At 41.1% G+C, this 19590-nt stretch overlaps 1 pseudogene; it reads right to left on the bottom strand.

The window, feature by feature from the left end:
- Window positions 1-19300, bottom strand: part of LOC147436492 (aspartic proteinase 36-like) — a 54910-nt pseudogene extending 35610 nt beyond the window's left edge.
- Between the last annotated feature and the right edge of the window lie 290 nt (window positions 19301-19590).

Here is a 19590-nt window from a genome sequence, read left to right as displayed (position 1 = left end):
GCTTGCAAAGGAAGAGTTGATGAGTGGCCAAAATTGTTACCATATGCTTTATGGGATGATCGTACAACACATAGCTCAGTAACTGGCTACATGCATGCGGAGCTAATGTATGGTCAAAAGCCAGTGATGACGATTGAAGATATAATTCCCACATGGAATGTACTATCTTGGCCCGGGGGATTCACCATGGAAAACTTATCGCACCACGTAAGTGCAAGGAAGGGGTTTTTTTTACAAGTTGCATAAGCGTATAAGTTAGGGCTAGGCCCCCAATAATTTATCTCCCAAGCTTAAAAATAAGGGAGGGGGGTATCATATTTATGGGGAGGGGGAGGGAGGGGGACTGACCTGGGTTGATTACTTGTAACGATTGGTCACTGGTGTACATTAGAAATTGGATGGATTTTGGGGAAGTTTTTAATCAAGTCACACATCAAATTTTGCATCAAACCGGTCATAGATAAGGGCTGATTTGGAGCATGTCAAGGGTAAATTTACACTAGCTTTGGATGGGTCAAAATTGGACGAGTAGCCAGAGTGCAGGCTAGTCAGGCACATAGTTTGAAAGTCAAACTAAGATGCATTGAGGGTACATCTAGTTAACAATAAAATTAGTAAGTTGCCAGTCACTATGCTACACAGTCTTTCACTAGTTTTACTTAGTATGATCATGTGAGGCCTAAATTTTATATGTAAGATAGGGGTATGATAGTTTTCATCATTGATTGTCATATAAGCGTAGAAAGGGGGGTCATATTCCCTAATATGAGGCGTATATAGGGGTTTTATCAAAGTTGTTTGCTCGCAGGTGGCGTCCCAATTTTTATATAGAGTGAATCCCCCGGGTACCTTGGCAAGAGGGGCTTAGCAGGGAAGGTCTCCTTGCATTGCACATAAGGAAACTAGAGAGAAGACCTGGAGACATTGAGGCTGCAAAATAACGACTCAAAAATGCAAGGTTGAAAAACAAGGACTACTTTGATAAGCGACATCGGCTCACGAGCAAAGCAATGACAAAGATGACTGGATTTTAGTGTATGATAGTACCATTGATAACCAGCACACAGTCATGCATAAGTTCTCAAAAAGATGGCTTGGACCATATGTTGCAAAGCATGTGCATGAAAATGCTACTTACAGGTTGTCTGAACTAGATGGTACAGAAGTAAAGATTCCCATTGTAGAAAAAAGGATCAAAATGTTTAAGAGAAGACGAGACAGTGATCCCAAGATGCTGAGGAAGAAGGAAACACAGGTGACAATAAACGTGAAGATGAAGCTTTGGAATCTGCAAGTGAAGATGACAACAAGGAAGATGTACCAGAGGGCTGATCTTACAAAGAGAAAATGTGGCACATACCGGAGGATATGCAGGTTTAGAGGGGGTGAATGTCATGATGTGACACGTACATAGTGGGAATGCATGCTACAAGATCTATCTTGCAACTTTTTAGATACATAATTATATTTTATATAATGTACGTATGCATATCCAAGTATAATAATAAGTTTTCTATCTCATCCTATTATCTCAAGGGTAACATATTCTTACTTTACCGTCAAAAAGTACTATGGAAAAAGCGTCAATAGCTACGCCTCTTTAACTTGGGAAAAAAAGAATTGATTGTTTCTTTCTACTATCTCATTATTATCTCACACCCTAGCTAGATCATATATCTAGGGTAACTTCCAATATATATATATATATTCTATGTATTTTTCATATTTTTCTTATATTTCTTTTAAATAGCGACTAGGAAGGAATCAAATCCTAGTGGGACACTAGCTTGCATGATTCTCAAAGATACCCCTATTTTAATGCATTATTGTATGCATGATTACAAAACTTTGTCAAGGAGAAACGTCATGCTTTTGTATTGCATGAGGTGTCCTTTGGAATCAAATGAAAGTTTACGCTAAGGGGACCATAGGAAGACTTTTGCTACCAAAAATGGACCCTATTTTGATGACTTTTTTACACAAGGTTGCAAACCAAATTGGAAAACGTATCTGAAATGGGAATCGTAGCTAATGAGCCAAATTTTCTTCCCATATTTTTAATTTTTTATTTGGAGCCACGGTTGAGGAGATATAATCAAAACACTGGACCCCAGTCTGCCCACATCATGCAAGGACAGCTCATTTCAAGCTTTTCCAGTTTCTGTTCACACTGGCTCTTCTCTTCTTGTGTAAACCCTTGGGGGTTCCATTCACCTATAAAAGGGGACCTCTTCTTCCTTGAAAACCGTTCAAGCCATTGATGAGAATAATTCATGAGAAAGTGAGTAGTAATGCTTAATTGTACTTAGCCACTAACATAAGCCTAAGCCTACACTTTCTCCTAGAGGAAGACTAGCCATCCTTGGAAGATCAAATCTAATCAAAGAAGGTCTTGGACTTGGTGTATCAATCAAAGTTGAATTCTTCTTTCTTCTTCTCTTTCCATCAAAATGCTGCCGAAGGATTTATCAAGTAAGATGTGTAAGATGTGTTTCTACATTGAAATTTTGTTGATTTCTTGTTGTTTTTTTTTCATCTCTAATCAACATATATATATATATCTAATCTCATCTCTTTAACCAAACCTATCTCTCTCACTCTTAGAAATTCATTCTCTCTACAAATTATAGGTTCTCCTTGCTATAGGTACATCTCTTCCCACAGTATCCTTATTGCCTACGGGCAAGAATAGGGCTTGGGAGGGAAACTTCTCATCTCTTCACTTCTCTCATATCTACATTTTGCACATACTAAAGTTATCCTAGATGAATAATCCACATGATGAGAATTTCTATTTCTTCCACTCTGTGTGGTCTATTAGAGTTAACGTATGGAATAACCGTAAAATACACTTCCAACAACGTATAGTGTTTCTCTTTGGCCCAGAAAGGCTTAATGAAATACTTCTTTCACCGAATCCCATCATACTACCTCTTATAGACTATAGCTTTTCTTTTGATGTAAATGTAGTTATCTTGCTATGGCCGAAGAGGATTTGTACACATAATTAATCCCAATCACTAGACAAAACATATATATTATGGTGAACACAAAACTACGATTCCAAAGAACAATTCGTAGCCTGTTTGGTCGGCAAAGATTGAATGCCATTAACTCATATTACCCATGATACGATATGACCATAGCCTTGATGATCTCATCTTTGTGTGGTTTTGATATTCTCTTTTGTGTTCTTTCTTTGTGTGTGTGAGTACAAGAGAGAAAGAATGAAGCTTCTTTGATTGCACTTCCTTCCAAACCCTATACTTCATGGTATCTATGGTTTAACTCCTTAATATACTTTTTGGAGTTCTCTCACAAACTCACAGCCAAAAGCCCGATGCTTTCCTAGCAAGATCGCAAATGTCTCGACATAATTTTGGTGAACCCGACGTGAAACTTCTAGGGTGAGAGTTTGTGGGTAACCATGGGTGGTCATGTTGAGCAACAAGGTATGCATTTTGACCCAGCAACAATGCAAATGTTTCAAGCATTTTCAATGTTCATGCAACAACAACATGCCACTGAAAAAAGGGAGATTTTAGCAACGAAGGCCATACAAGCAGTCTCAATAGAATGGATCAGTTCAATGGCAAAGATGTAACCAAGTACTTACGTGAGTTTGTGAAGGAGATGGAGCTGCATCGCGTGTCAAAAGGTGAGATGATTCAAAGCTTTGAGCTAGTTTTTGCTCCAGAAATTAGCTAACATGTTAGGGGAATTAAAAATGGGCATGGGAGAAATTGGGAAGAACTCAAAGTAGCTTTAAAGGAGGAATATTCCATGGAGGACTCTGAGAGAGTGACCAAAAGGACATTTTTAAAATGGGTAGTCAAGCCAAAGCAAGGACTATCAATAACAGAGCTACTTAGGGAATTTGAGCAGCGCTATGCACAACTCGCCAAGACAAAAAGGGCCACACTAGATACAGAGAAGACAGATCTTTTCTTACAAGCTGTTGCTAAAGAGTTTCAAGAAAATTTGGAGCTTCTTCTTGAAGATAAAGATGCTGAGCAAGGACTAAAGACCGACTGGATTGAGGTTGAAGGTGCTGTCTCAATGCTTGCCAAACAACAAAGAAGAAGGGACAAGATGGTAGTAAACACTACACGTCCTTCCACCTCAACTTTTGACAAAATGGTAAAGCCTACTTTTATCGCTCCTAAGTTTGATGAGTCCATGCTAGATGAGCTTGTGAAGGGAATGCGTGACTTAAAGGTGAAGCTTGCAAATCTGGAAGAAAAAGGCCAATCGTCAGGGCAACAGCCCAAAAAAGGGTTTGTTAATAGATGTATTTGGTGTGATAGTACAGACCATGTAAGAAGGGATTGTGATGATTTTAGTGATGCTTTGTCAAAAGATGTTGTCTTTTTAAAGGATGGTAAAATACACTTAAGAGAGACAAGTCTACCCTTGAGAACTAACTTTGGGAAGGGGGGAATGCAAACCTTAGTTGAAGATATGGAAACTAACCATGCCACCTCTTCAATTGAGGCAGCTACTTATGGAGTAAAAATTGAGCATCTTGGTTATGAAGAGGTGAGTGACCATCATGGTCAAATTTGGCCAAATTTCATGCAATTACCTAAAAATGGAAAGCTTAGATTCTACATGAAGCAGGTGATTGCATACGTCTAGAAACAGGATGGAATGATCTAGTGGACTCATTTTCAGTGCATGCCTACATTACAAAATGCCAACAAAATGAGGCTATTGTAGAAGAGAAGCGCAGACGTGAGAATGCTGATGAAAGACCATCAAAAAGAGCTTCTAGAAGTGGGGGAAGAAGCGACTCAATGCCTTCTCAAACACCCTCGACACAAGGAGAATCTCCACCTGAAGTACTCATGGAGGAGTCTACAACAGGAAAGAAGAAAGAGCCAACAAAAGGTAAGACAAAAGGCCCAACTTATAAACTACAATCTGATATTGAGATTGCTACAGATTTAAAGAAAGTCTTGGAGGAAAAAAATTTGAATAGCAAGATTGAGTTCACTCTAGGAGAAGTCCTTGGCATTGCAAAGCGTGAATTCCACGAGGAGATCATTTACATTATCAAGAGAAAGAGGCGAACTCTTGTTGAGGTTGCTCGTCCACAGGTTGACGGAGAAACCTTGAAGACACAAGGGATGCAGTTGCAAAATAAGGAAGATGATGGAGCTATGGTAGGATGCTACCAATCTAGTGGGAGAGTGAAGCAAGTGCATTTCTCAAATGATGATGAAGAAGTGAAGCTATTCCTAGGAGCTACTATTCACAAAGTCGCTGTTCAAGGGCTACTACAGAAACTTTGGTCAAGGTAGGTGATCTTGAAGAGCTATTTGTTGCCTTGATTGACCATGGTTCAGAGATAAACATAATGTCAAAGAGTCTCTACAACAAATGAAAATGGCCGATGGACACAGATCATGGTTGGATGGTAAAACTAGCAAACAATTCATCCGGTGAATTGTATGCAGCATGTTCAGGTGTGAAGGTGACAATAGGTGATGTAAAGATTGACCAAAACTTCTTTGTACAGGATACATCTTCATATCATCTCATCCTTGGACAGTCCTACATTGTGGAAGTTCAAATGGAAACAAAGGTAATGGACGATGGTTCAGCATATGCTAGCATACGCAGCAAAGATGGTAAACATGCTGTCCAATTTCTCATAGTTTGTGTAAACCATGAAAGAAATCGTGACAACCTCAAAGAACATCCTCTAGCAAAGGTGAGCAAAGAGTTTCATGACCATACGGAAGTGATGGGTTTTGTCCAAGTACCATTGTAAAGCGGGATTGTACTAGTACAGAAAGAAAAAGGGTCTCACTTTATCCAAAAATAGGTGAAACTTTCTCAACGGGCTCCTTGGTAACAAGAAATGGATCAGTATGTTTTACAAAACTTGAAGATTTGAAGAGATGTGAGAGGCAATATGTACATAATGTACAAATGGGCATGAAAGAGAGTGGGTTACTAGAGCCTACTAAAAATGTTTTGGGTTTGTGTGAACAAGTTTCTTTTGTAGATACTATGGGTGAGCTTGATGCTATAATGGGGTCTAGTTTGCATCTTGAAAATGAAGTTGTGGAAGTTTGCTCTATGGAAATGTATCAATTAATAGAAGCCTTTAAAGAAAACCAAACAGTTGGCCCAGAAGTCCATGTTGAAACTAAATACAAGAGTGTAGCAAAGAAGGTGAAACCAGTAGCTTCACCCTTACCACCCAACAACAGGGAAAAGATTGAGAAAACTTCTTTGAAACCAAGTTTAAGGAATCCTAAAAAGATTGGTCATATCTTCACAAAGGAGTCTTTTCAAGAGTTGCAGATTGGTTGTGAGGAGTGTTTCCATGCTTTCCTCCTTGATTCTACGAATGACGATCTTCTTTGAGCGTTTTCGTTGTTCATGCAATTCTTGAGTGTCCACATTCTCTACATTCTTTGCTTGGACAACAACTTGTGTGATAGGAGATGTAGAAACCACATTATCCTTACATATATCAGTGCATGATTTGGATGCATTTCTCATCTCACATACATCATGTCGCAATGTATCTGTCGTTTTCTCTTTCAATACATGATCACTCTCAACTTTGCTAGGGCTCTATTACCATAGGCGATACATGTGAGTGAAGTACCCAATCAAGCTGAGATTTCTCTTCCAGCTTAAGATTTTACATTGTGGCACTTTGATTTTTTTTTTGTTTGTTCGTTTTCAGCATTTTAATTTTGTAACTTTGGGGGGTCATATAACACTGTTACACCTCCCCAGGCTCATCACACTAGTAAACTCCCTTTATAATACTTAAGCTAAAGGTCAATAGGGACTAAGCCCACTAGATGGACCCAATCCACATTGTCCGACTCAGTCATCCCAGGTAGTACATCCATATAAGGAGAATCTTCCCCAACATCAGTGTCCGCTTTACACGTGTAACAATACTGCAATGGGACCGAGTGAACTGTGGTGTCAGATCTATGATCAATTATAAACCTATTTCCTAGAGGATGTGCTCGACCCGTCACAAGATCCACTCAAATGAAAGAATCTTGGAACTGCAAGTAGACATGGTTTTTAGACCAGTCATGCACCATTTTTGCTTCCCTCATGAAAGGACGTCCTAAGATCATCTCCGATGCCATAGTGTGTTTGGAGAAATCCATAACAATGAAGGTAATTATTATTTTATGTCCAAAGACCTTGATCTTGAGATCTTCTAGCATCCCAATAGGTTTAACAATAGACCCATTGGCCATCTTTACTACTATGGTTGTGGTTGCAAGGTGAGGTCTTCCCATAGTTTCCCAACAATTTTTAGTCACAATGCTAACCCCAGCGCCACCATCAAGGATTCCCTGCACAGTTAATCCCTTAGTAGTAATTGGTATGGTCGCATTGGATTCGTCACCCTCAAGGTATTGTCCCAACTTGTTAACAGGTATTTCTGTAACAAGGTTCTCATCTAGGTTGGGTTGTGGATCTAAGTGTTCCTCCTCTATTGGCATCTCCCCAGCTCCATCCATCTGTGAAAATTATGGTAGCCCAAACTTCAGTTCTCCATTGAGGAAGGCTCGAAGAGCTGAGACTAGCTCAGGGTCTTTATATAGTTTGGACATGATGGTGGTTCTAACTTCTGAAGACATGAAATCCATCAATTTGGCAATGTTTAACGGCACCTTTTGCGCTTCAGCCCCTTGATGTGGGAAAGATGGGATCTCCATTTCTTCGATAGGATCAGATAGTCCTTCTGTAAACATTCTTTCCATCAAGAAGTGAGTACGCCCACTTTCCCATGACTTTAAGTCACTTTCTTCTTGGATGACACTAGGTATGGCTAAGGGTCTATGGACTTGGTGAGGTTGTTTTTGTGTAGGGAACACGGTGTCTGTAATCTGGATCTGCCTAGGTGTTGGTTCTAGATCCCTTTGGGTATCTTCTACCAAACTCCTTAATTGTTTGACTCGCTCGATCTCCTCTGTAGGGTTTGGATAATTTCCTATCTTCTTCTTGGATCCTTGCCATTGTGGCTCATGAAAATCTTCCTTGTTGGTTTCTATCTTAGTGGTTGCTTTGGTCTCATGGTTTCACCTCAATCAGAATCCTCTTCAGCATCGTTCATATATACGGGGTCGTCACCAGTCCCTATGTTGGTCTTTGAGCTGGGGTCTGACTTCGCTGCTTTTTGCGATCTCTTCCTTCGTGTTTTCTTCTTTTTTTGAAATTGGGCAATTGATGCCGTGCCTCTTTCCTCAAGAATATAATTTTGTTTTTGGAGCATCGATCGTGTGAGTATGTTTACTGGTACCACAGGTGTACTTTGTGATGGCTCCTTGGTAACCTTAATCAAGTTTAATGGCGTATTCTTCGGTGCATTTGGATTATTTGGACATTAGGCAATCAAATGATCTATGCCACATCGATTACACATGAGTATCGGCATTGTAGACATGATCGCTTGATTGGTTTGCATTAGTGTGGCATCCTTTTGTAGCCTAATATGACACTCGGCTACATGATGTGGATCTCCACACTCATAGCATTGAAGAGGTGGTCTCTTAGTAGTGTAATTGATATTTTAGCCTCTTGGAGCAAGAGCAGCTACTTGATATACAGGTTTGACTTGTCCCCAATAGTCCTCCATGTAGTATTGTGGACTTTCTTCAAGCACATTCATCCCATAGGCAATATTAGGCTCCATATCTTCCTCACACCCTTCCAAACAAGCAATAGATGACTCAAAACCCACTTGATTCACAGAAGTGATTCTCGGATGTGGTGGTTGCGGTCCTAGCACTGGATGTGGTAAGGGTGTTGTTTGAACAACATTTTGGGCCCTAGGGACCATGTGTTGTGCTGTTTGTTCAAGAGGTGGGGTCGGCATCAATGCAGGCACTCGAGGTGTGTCTGTCCATGCTAAGGTTGGTCTATTGGCCATCGTGCACTTAAATACTATGCAATCCTTAGCTTGATAACCATACCTTCCACAGGCATTGCAATTCCCATTGAATTTTACTCTAAAAGTAGGGCATTCACTGGTACTATGCGATCCATAGCATATTGAGCACCATTTTTGCTCCCTTCTTGGATACATATGATTGTTTTGCAGAGCATGATTGTCTCTAAGACTCTCTTGAATAGCCTTGGTGAGATCTGCTAAAGTCATCTCATATATCTTTGGCTCCTTAGCAATAGGCTTTAGGGTCATTGGTTGATGCCCCGATGCTTGCGAGCTAATAGATTTAGGCTCAACAGACACTCTTTTTATCCTTGAATCATTAAATTATCCTCCAATTGGATCGCATTGGTGATGATTGCTTCCCAAGTGGTGATACCTCTAATGACTAGGCCATTGTAGATATCCTCATGTCGTAACCCCTAACAAATCTATCAAGCAATTGATTATTATTGAAGTGCTCATTTGGATTACAACGAGAATTCAAATGCTTCAAGCGACTAATAAAGTCTCTCCCCGACTCTCCTTCCTCTCGTTGGGCTTTCTGGAGCTGAGAGGCTACACCCCAAAGCACTCCCTCTCGTATGTATTCTTTCAAGAACAGACTCCTAAGAGTAGGGTAAATCATTTTTTCTTCCACCCTTAGGGTTCTATACCAATCCCCTGCCTTTCCACTTAAGGTTAGGCTTAAATCATTGCTCTTATGCAGGTCATTGTGTTCTCCTAGAGAATCGCATATTTGTTCAAACACTTCGATATGCTTTCTCACATCCCCGTCTCCACTAAATTTTTGTGTGAGCTTGGCTATTTGTACTGCCTTACTCCTAGGCTCTCTATCAGGCATGTTATGCATATTCTCAGCAAGAGATCGACCAATAGCTTGAGCAAATGTTGCCAAGTCACCTAAGTGAGCAGGTACCATGGGTGAAGGCGCTCCAGAGACTACATGTGGAGTAGGTATTGGCATTGGGCTTGGCGCATAGTAAGCCCTTGGCTTCCACGTTGGGTACGATGTTGTGCCATGTGGTGGCCCAAGGTTCATATGGGTGGCCCTAGGCATAGCAGACATCGGATGTGACATGCTAATGCTAGCCAATATAGTCCCATGGAAATAAGAACTTGGGTGTTGTGGTTGTGGAGCATAGGTAGTTGAAACAATGGGAGGAGTAGGGGCTACATGAGTACGAGGACCCATGGGTGTATATGATTGGTACACACTTGTAGGTACTGTTGCAAGCATTGAGCTACCATGTAGCGGTGATTTACTAACAAATGAGGTCCATGGCGTGTTTCTTGGCATGCCAATCATTGGGGTAGGCATGGTAGCCGTGGTGTCATCAAGGGAAAGATGAGCTAGACTTGGAAAGGTAAAGTTATCACTTGTGGGCTCAGATTGCACTGAGACCCCTGGAGAAATAACATATGGAGGATCCATCGGACTTACCGAGGGAGTCTCCATTTGAGATAAGGTCGGTTGTTTAGCCTTCCCTGTATCCAAGAATCTCATGAGACCCATTGAAGGCATGTGGATCCCCTTGTTCTGTCTCTCTAGCTCAATAACCCTATGGATGACCTCACAAACTCTTTGTTGTTGATCCTCCACACTATTAGCACCCGTTGTGGATTGTAGGACATCTAACCAGCCCACATGATAGGTGTGACCTATATATAGGTTAGTTAGAGTTTTTGTTTGTAGTTCGTACTCCCAGTTCTCATTTAGGAACTCTCCATCTAAGCTTGAGGTGCTAGGGGGTCCTTTGAACTAGATGCAATGTGGGTCTTTATGGGTTGATCCTTAGTGGTCGCTAGTTCCGGAGCACTCGATTGCTCTCCTAGAAAAGATATTGATATAGGAGCTTTCGCTTTTAACTCTCTTTGTTGCTTCGCCTTGCGTAAGCTATCGATTTCCTTTTCCATAGCTGCAATGATATATCGCTCAACCTCTTGTACTTCGGCAAGGCTTGGGTAATATGACCTCGGATGGGAATAGCTCTGAAGAGTCAGGGGGTGCAGTGAATGAAGTATTCACGTGCACTATCTCTAAGGGCATAGGGTCTACGTTGGTCATGAATGGTAAATTTACTTCCCCACCCCCCTCATTTACATCGTTAGCTCCATGTTCGGAGCGAGTGGCTTTACTAAAGGTTTCCTTCAATCAGCTAAGCACGCTCGGCCCGGACCGTGGGCCCATGTCTTGCATGTCTTGGATTGTGCTATCGAGATTAGACATTGGGAAACCCTCCATGACGTCGTAGTCAGAGGAAGAGTCACTAGCCGCTATGTTTGGGTCTTGGTTTGTACTACCTTGGGTCCCTATTGAGGGCTCGGAACCTAAGGTAGGTGGATAATGAGAACTCACGTAAGTCAAAATTCTCTCTAGTTGCTCCATCTCTAGCACACGACCAGAACGCAAATGCATGTGCCTTCGGCCCCCTACAAGCGTCGGCGAATAACTTCGAAGGTTAACCGCTTACTTGTTTAGGCGTCCGTTTTCACTCATTTTTTTATGTTTTTTAATGATCGGTTTTTTTATTAAAGTGTGTGATAGCTCAAAACGAGTGTATCACTCAGAGGGTTGCGGTGTGCTTTACAGCACAACATTCGGTCACTTGAAGCTTTGTTGGTCCTCAAAAAAGTCAATTTTTAGCTACGTGTAAATACGTAATTTTAAAGGGCGATTGAGGCCTGAGCCTGAGCGTGAGCTTGGGCTTGGGTCTGGGAGATATTCCCGATCTCGGTCCTACCTTTAAAATTTTTTATTTTTTATTTTTTATTTTTTTTTGGGATAAGGTCGCCGCGGCCTGCGTGCGAGCACACACACACTCTACCTACCTACTTACAACTAATACACCTACTGTTACACACTAACACACTTCATTAGCTCTAACAGATCTACTTCCTACTTACTGTACTTTACATTACACATAACTAACAACCTTAATACTAACACCTTATCACAGAGAAAACACAGTACCTTTCAACAAAGAAATACACTGTAGCAAAACAAAATCCTTCTTCTCAACACACACACACCTTCCTTCCCTACCTTTCCTACAATTGAAATTGCACCACAAAGAAGCACAGAGTGCCACTCAAGCTTAATGTATGGCATTCCCCAGCAATGGCACCAAAAATGTGCGCGTATGTCGCACGTGTCAATGCAAGGAACTTGCCAATACACTGTGTGCAAGCCACAAATGGCTCCAAGCATGCACCTAGCCTAAACTAGTAAGCTCAAAGATGACGATTGTGTGTCACTCATTGCTCTACGCTTGCTGTCGTGGAGGATTCCTCGCCGTAAAGAAGAAGGAGCCGCCGCTACGCCGCGCTCAACTGCTTCGACATCTCCGTGCCATCATTGCAATGCTCGATCGCTCTCTCTCTCTCTCTCCATCGTTGCAATGCTCGATCGCTCTCGCTCTCGCTCTCTCTCTCTCTCTCTCACACACACACACACACACACACACACACAAGGAGATGAAGAAGAAGAAGATGGAGATGGAGCAAGAGCACTCTTCAATTGCACAAAATGAGAGAATGAGTGAATTTTAGGTTTAGTTGACTTTTATATGAGCTCTCCCCATTCACACTTGGGCGCCCATGCTTAGCCAACTAATCCCTTGAATGTTCCAGTTAGAGTGCGCCTCTCATCGGCGATCACTCTTACCCTTTTCCTATTGGACCGACAAGCCCGGTACCTGACTCTACCAAATAAATAATACGGCGTCCATCTTAGGTGATAGGAATGTGCGTGAGGGTTAACACGTGTGCTAGTCTCCACCCAACCATGCTATCTTAAAACATCCCCATAGCGTACACACTGTCCGGCCATGCCAGTGACCTTGCCCGTAGGACCCGTTTCCTTACATTACCCCCCCTTGGAGAATCATTTTTGTCCTTGAAAAAGAACGTAGGAAAACGTTTCTTAAGTGCAGAGACATTCTCCCATGTAGAACATTCTTCAGGTCTATCTAGCCATTTTACCAACAACTGTCGTCTGACATGATGTCTGGTGCGAAGCTCATGAGAAGCCAAAATCTTTTCGGGTTCATGAGGGATGCTTGGCGTTTCAATAAGGTCAACTGACATACCTGTGTCAATGACATTATCATTCTATCCTAGCTGTTTTTGCAAACGGCTAACATGAAAAATAGAATGAACTCGTGAGTGCTCGAGAAGAGCTAACTTATAGGCCACTTGACCTATACATTTGAGAATGGTAAACGATCCACAATAGCGTGGTGAAAGTTTAGCAACTTTTCCCATCTTCAAACTTTTTGAATGCTCATGAACTTTGAGGAAAACCTTGTCTCCTTCTTCGAAAGTAGCAAGGCAACGATTCCCATCTGCGTACTTCTTATATCGATATTAAGCTTGCTTAACATTCTGTCGAGCAACTCGAAGCATATCAAAATGGTCTTGGAGAAATCTTTTGCTTATTGTATCTTCTCCTTAGTCAACCCACCGTAACAGGTGATTTGGGTTGAAAACCATATAAAAGCATAAATGGACTAAACCCTATAGTCACATGCTTTGAACTATTATAAGAAAATTCCAATATAGGTAAGTAGTCTTCCCAATTGGTTTGCTTCTTATTAATGTACGCTCGTAGCATATCCTCTAGCACTTGATTAACTCTTTTGGTTTGACCATTTGTTTCTGGATGATCAACCGTACTAAGATCAAGTGTAGTTTTCAACTTTTGAAACTCAGCTCTTCAAAAGTGATTATTGAACTTTTGATCTCTATCACTAATACTAGTTGGAAGACCGTAGAGTCTATATATATGCTCTACAAATAGCCGTGCTAATTTTGGCGTCTTAACCATAGTCTTAGTGAGAATGAATTGACCTATCTTTGTTAGACGGTCTACAATTACCCATATGGCATCATGGCCCCGATTTGTGGTAGGTAGTCCTACTACAAAATCCATAGAGATACTCTCCCACTTACCTTGTGGAATCTCTAAAGGATGTAAAATGCCACCTACCTTGAGGCGCTATGCCTTATTAAATTGGCATTGTTGGCAGTTTAGTACATACTCTTGAACATCATGATGTAGGCCTGGCCAATAAAATTATCGTCGAACTAAAGCATACATTTTACAAATACCTAGATGACTAGCACTTGGATTATCATGACACTCAAATAATATTTGGCGCCTAGTCTGAGTCCTTTGGCACACATACTCTATCTTTGTGGAGTAAGTAGCCCTCATCAATGAAAAAATTCTCCCATCGCTTAAGCTCTTCTTGAGTAGGGGTGGAACTCTATGTGTTGAATTTTTTATCTGCTCGTGCAGAGACATGTTGATCTGGCTGTGCAGAGACATGTGAGTGTGAGGGATCCTTTTTTAAAACTGCACTCTATCCTTTAGCATATGACTGATCTTGTGCAAACTTGCCACGTAATGACTCCAAAAATTCACTCTTTATTTCCGTGAAAGCAAGTCAATTAATTTGAGGCATCCGACTTAGTGCATTGGCTGCTACGTTATATTGCCCCTTGTGTTATCGTAGCTTACAAACATAATCTTGAAGGATATATATCCATCTAGCTTTATGACCCTTCAAGTTTGTTTGAGTGGTAAACCATTGAATACTCTCATGGTCAAAAACCACTTCAAACTTGGCATTATATAAATAGTGTCGCCCCTTTCGTAAAACGTGAATTATGGCATAGAGCTCTCTCTCATAGAAAGAATAATTCTATTGAGCTCTATCCAACTTTTTACTTTCAAAGTCTATAGGTCTTCCCTCCTGGAGAAGTACCGCACCAATTGCTTTATCACTAGCATCAGTCTCTACCACAAACACCTTAAGTGGGTCAACAATTGCTAGGATGGGAGCAGTTGATACAGCTACCTTGAGTTGTTCAAAACTGCTTTGTTGGGCTTCTTTCCAAGAAAAGGTCGTACCTTTTGCTTTAAGTTGATCCATCATAGAAACAGCAATTTGGGCATAATCACGGATATATTGTCAATAAAATCCAGCCTTGCCTAAGAAGACTTGAAGCTCCTCAACCGTGTTGGGATGTGGCCATCAAAGAATGACAGCGACCTTGTGAGTGTCCATTTTCCATTTTGATGCCAGAATAAGAGATCGCATGACCAAGGTAATGTATCTCTATTTTAAAGAAATCACACTTGCTTTTCTTAGCATATAGAGCATGAGCTCGTAGCTGTTCGAGCACTAATCGTAAGTGTTCTGTGTGATCCTCTTCCGTCTTATTGTAAATGAGAATGTCATCAATGAAAACCACAACAAATTTTCCAAGATAGGGACGTAAGACACTATTCATGAGTGTCATAAATGTAGCTGGAGCATTGGCTAGACCAAAAGGCATAACCAAAAATTCAAAATGTCTGAACCGTGTTCTAAAGGCGGTTTTAGAGATATCTTTTAAAAGGATACACACTTGGTGGTATCCTGAATGAAGATCTATCTTTGTATACTATCTTGCCCCATGGAATTGATCAAACAACTCATCCACTCGAGGTAGAGGATACTTGTTCTTGATGGTTATGGCGTTTAATCCGCGATAATCTACGCACATGTGCATAGTACCATCTCTCTTTTGTACCAATAGAATTGGTGATGCCCAAGGCGAAGTGCTAGGTTTAATGAAACCACGGGTGAGGTAGTCAGCTAACTGACTCTCAACCTCCTTGGCCTCACTAGCACTCATACCATAAGATGGCTTATTCACCGGTTTAGTGCCCGACAAGACATCTATGCCATGTTGCACATCAAATGTAGGGGGTAAACCTGGCGATAGATCACTTGAGAATACATCATTATACTCCATGAGTAAGTGAGGTAGCTTTTGCCGTGAAAAATGAGAAATTAAACTAGAGTTATGATGGGATAGAGAATCTTGTAATTCCTATAATGTTTGTTTTACAACAATTGCACGTTGCTCAATAGAATTAAAATTGAGAGCACTTTGCTCTTTAGAGTTGTTAACACTTTGCTTATCATTAAAGTTCATTGCACTTTGCATACCATAACTATAATTCACAGCACTTTTCTCTTGAGAATTCACAAACCTTGGAGACAAGCAGTAACACTAAAAGACTTCATCTATTCAATCTGTGTAAAATAGAAAGGTCCGTTGTACATATAAGAGGTGCAGATGGTATATTTTTCTCACCAAGCAAAAGCACATGTGTACCATTGGCCATAAAGGATAGGGAGTTGTGTTCATAACTAGTGTGCAATGTATTTCCTACACCATGCAGCCGCTCTCGTCCTAAAACTACATCAACACGGTTCATGTTCATAACTTGAAAGTCAAGGGTCATCGTATGATCTTGAACAATAAGCTCAACCCCTTGAACTACCATGTCCCATACTTCTTTATCATTTCCATACATATGTTCTACCACATACTTGTGGGAGTAGGGAGTCTGTGTAAGCTTCAATTCCTTGACTAGCTTATAGTTCAGGAAGTTATGAGTTGCACCATCATCCACTAAAATACGAAAATGTTGTCCGTTAATAGTGTCATGCATGCAAATCAACTCATGGGGGCCAAAGGTAGGTTGCCACATTGAAGCAAGCACACAACACTTGTGCTTTTCTTCCATATGAAGAACCTCTACATCACAATATTTAGGAGATGAATCTAATGTGAAGTGTTGCACTGTGTGCATGGCCTTTTCTTTGCCTTGCAAAGAAAAAGAGGACAATTCTTCTTGTTATGTTGGTCTAAAAGACATCTGAAACACAAATTGTGTTTCTTTGCACTCTCAAAATTAGCAGTGTTGAGAGACCCACGTGGAGTATCTCGTGATTGCTTAGGCTTCTTAGCCTATTGTGGGCGTGGAGAGGTAGATTGTCTCTTATTCCTCTTGAAACATATGGGAGATCTACCTCGCCATTGGCTGTTAGCCACATTGCTCTTAGCAAAAATATTCTTAGAGTAGGAAACATTTCCCTTTCTCTCTTGGTCATCATCATATCTTTGGGCATGATTGATGGCTTCTTCCAAAGTTTTTGGATGTTGGGTCTTGACATAAAGATGATAGTTTTTGTCAAGACCCCTATTAAAATCACGTATCTTTTGGAATTCATTTAGATCTTTTAGTTTTAATATGATTTCTTGATACTTGGAAAGGTATTGAGTGAGAGAGAGGCCAGACGTGCAGCATGCATCCCATGCTAACCAATTCTTATCCTCTTCATTGGAGTCCAAAAACTCTTTGGAGAAAGAAGTTTGAAACGCAGCTCAAGACGGAGGACGAGCATCTATTGGAAATTTCATCCACCACTTATAGGCCTTGCCTTTAAGAGATAAACTTATTTCCATAGCTGTCTTTATATCCTGGGTGTGTCTCCATCGGTGAATATCACTCCATTTGTGTAAGACGTATTGACCACATCCTTGTTGCGATCACGCTTTTCAATGTGAAATTCAAGTGGTGATATTTTTAATCAATGCATTGCTACCTTCTACATCTTTTGAAGCACTTGTCTCTTGGACTCCTTGAGTCATGCAAGCTTGGGTTCCTTGAATCGTGCAAGCTGGGGCTCCTTGAGCCGTCTGTGAATTCATAAAATTCACAAGTAGCTTAGTAAGATTTGTTACATTTTTATTTAGTACAAAGAGGTTGCGTTCAAGTACGCTTTGGTGATTTTCCAAAGTCTTAAAAGCAGCCATATCTACAAGGCCATGATCTCCTAGATCATCATCATCATGCATATTAACGTCTGTAGCACCCGTCGTGTCCGGATTTTGATACATGCTTAAAATCAAAAGTGTGCATAGGTGGGATATCCTCACTGGCCATAGTAAACACACACTAATATAGATAGAGAAAAAAAACGTCAACTTGTACCTTGTAAAGCTTAAAGTCTTTGTGCTTTTTATGCTCGGTGACTTTTGCGTTGCATGCGAACCTCGCCTTGCAAAAATTGTAGCGCTTCACGTGTGGTTTGTTGTAAGAACACCTTCATTGATTCTTCACAAAAACTCATCGTGTTTGTGAAGGCTTTTGTTCACTTTGAAGCTTCCTCCTTGAGGAAAAAGGAATATTTGGAGAAAACTTGCCTTTCTCGAAGAAGTGAAAAGGAAGGGTGAAACTACTTCCTTGAAGTTTGTAGCTTTCCTTTCCTTCTAGCTTTCCTTCTCAACTCAAGTATGCTATCTTTCCTTGTTATGCACAACGAGGCTCAATAGCTTGGATGGTAGAGTGTTGGCCTTTTACCCTCATGGGGTGGGTTCAACCCTCCTTGATCAAAGGTTTTAGAGGGCCTTCCTACGCGCACAGCCAATAGTGCCAATGGAGCAGTAGAGTTGCCGATCGAGTTTTCCTTGGTCACCCGCCTCGCCTTGGTCAGGGACGTAGGTGGGGAGGCTGTGGTCGTTCTCCACTAACTGTCTCTTCGTGGAGCGCACAGAACTCTGTGCATGTCTTCTTTTTTGCTACACTGTGGAGGCGCCTGTAGACTATGGGAGAGAAGATACATGTTGCATGCACATGCAACTCGCTTTTTCTCTTTCTCAAGAATAGCTCAAATACAAGTGGAAGGACAAGAGTAATGTGTGTGCTAGTCTCCACCCAACCATGATATCTTATAGCCTCCCCCTAGCGTACACACTATCTAGCCGTGCCGGTGGCCTTGCACGTAGGACCCGTGTCCTTAAAGCACCTCAACCTCTACATCTCTAGTATACCTTGTTGTGTAGTTGTGGACTGGGCAGACTTGGCTACAGCCATAGACTAGCCTTTTATGGTCATTTGGTTATGTACAGGATGTTGCCTTGGAGGACTTGTGGTTGTCTTAGCTGTCTATTGTTCAATTCTTGCTCATTGTTCATTGTTCATTTATATTTTCATGTTTCACATTGTCTTGTGGTTTTGAGCTAGCTTGTGAGTGTACATGCATACTGCATCCAGAGCACCCCACCACTAGAGAGAATTATGCACCATTTCCATCTATAGTTGCTCTCATTTTTGGCACACCCAATGGGACTTCTCTATGGGATTTTGCAAGCTATCCCATTCACCGAGGAAGTGAGATTGAGGCAATCCAATAGTGTGGCCACATTCTAGGGTGCCATAAGCATCTGTAGTCAATTTGACCACCTACCTTAAACTTTAGCCTAAAATTTAGGAAACGTGTTTTTTCATCTATGCATGCCTATTACTTGCCCTAAGTCAAGTGGAGCACGTTTAAGAAGTCTTGTGAAGATTTATCACCGTCGGCACTTGTACTCACCTTCTGCCATCTCACCTGCACCATTGCCTCTACCTTCACCCAAGCCTTTCCCTTGGTCACAAAGGTCACCTTTGCCATCCCCACCATAATTTCCCTCTCCAACCTCTTCTCCAAAACCACCTTCCACCCCTCTCATCAGACCTATCATGGAAAGGAGTTGAAAACCCTTCTATCAAGGGTTAGCATCAAGTTTCCTATCTTTAAGGGAGTAGAGGATGTTGTCGACCATGTGAGGCGATTCTTATCACTCTGTCAATGTAAGGTTTCCAGTTTTTGAAACCTTAAAGATTGTATTGTCATAAAATCTAATATCTAACCAACCCAAATGATTTTCTCATATTAAATTGATCACTTAATGTGGGAGAATAAATGGGAACAAATGTTAAGATATAGATATGTGCTTATAGATTTATCTCAACACGGGGC

Source organism: Adiantum capillus-veneris, chromosome 18, assembly GCF_014529385.1.
Source record: "Adiantum capillus-veneris isolate H3 chromosome 18, ASM1452938v2, whole genome shotgun sequence".
Classification (NCBI taxonomy): domain Eukaryota; kingdom Viridiplantae; phylum Streptophyta; class Polypodiopsida; order Polypodiales; family Pteridaceae; genus Adiantum; species Adiantum capillus-veneris.
Note: the sequence above shows the minus strand (reverse complement) of the source record. Positions and strands in the feature narration are given on the sequence as shown.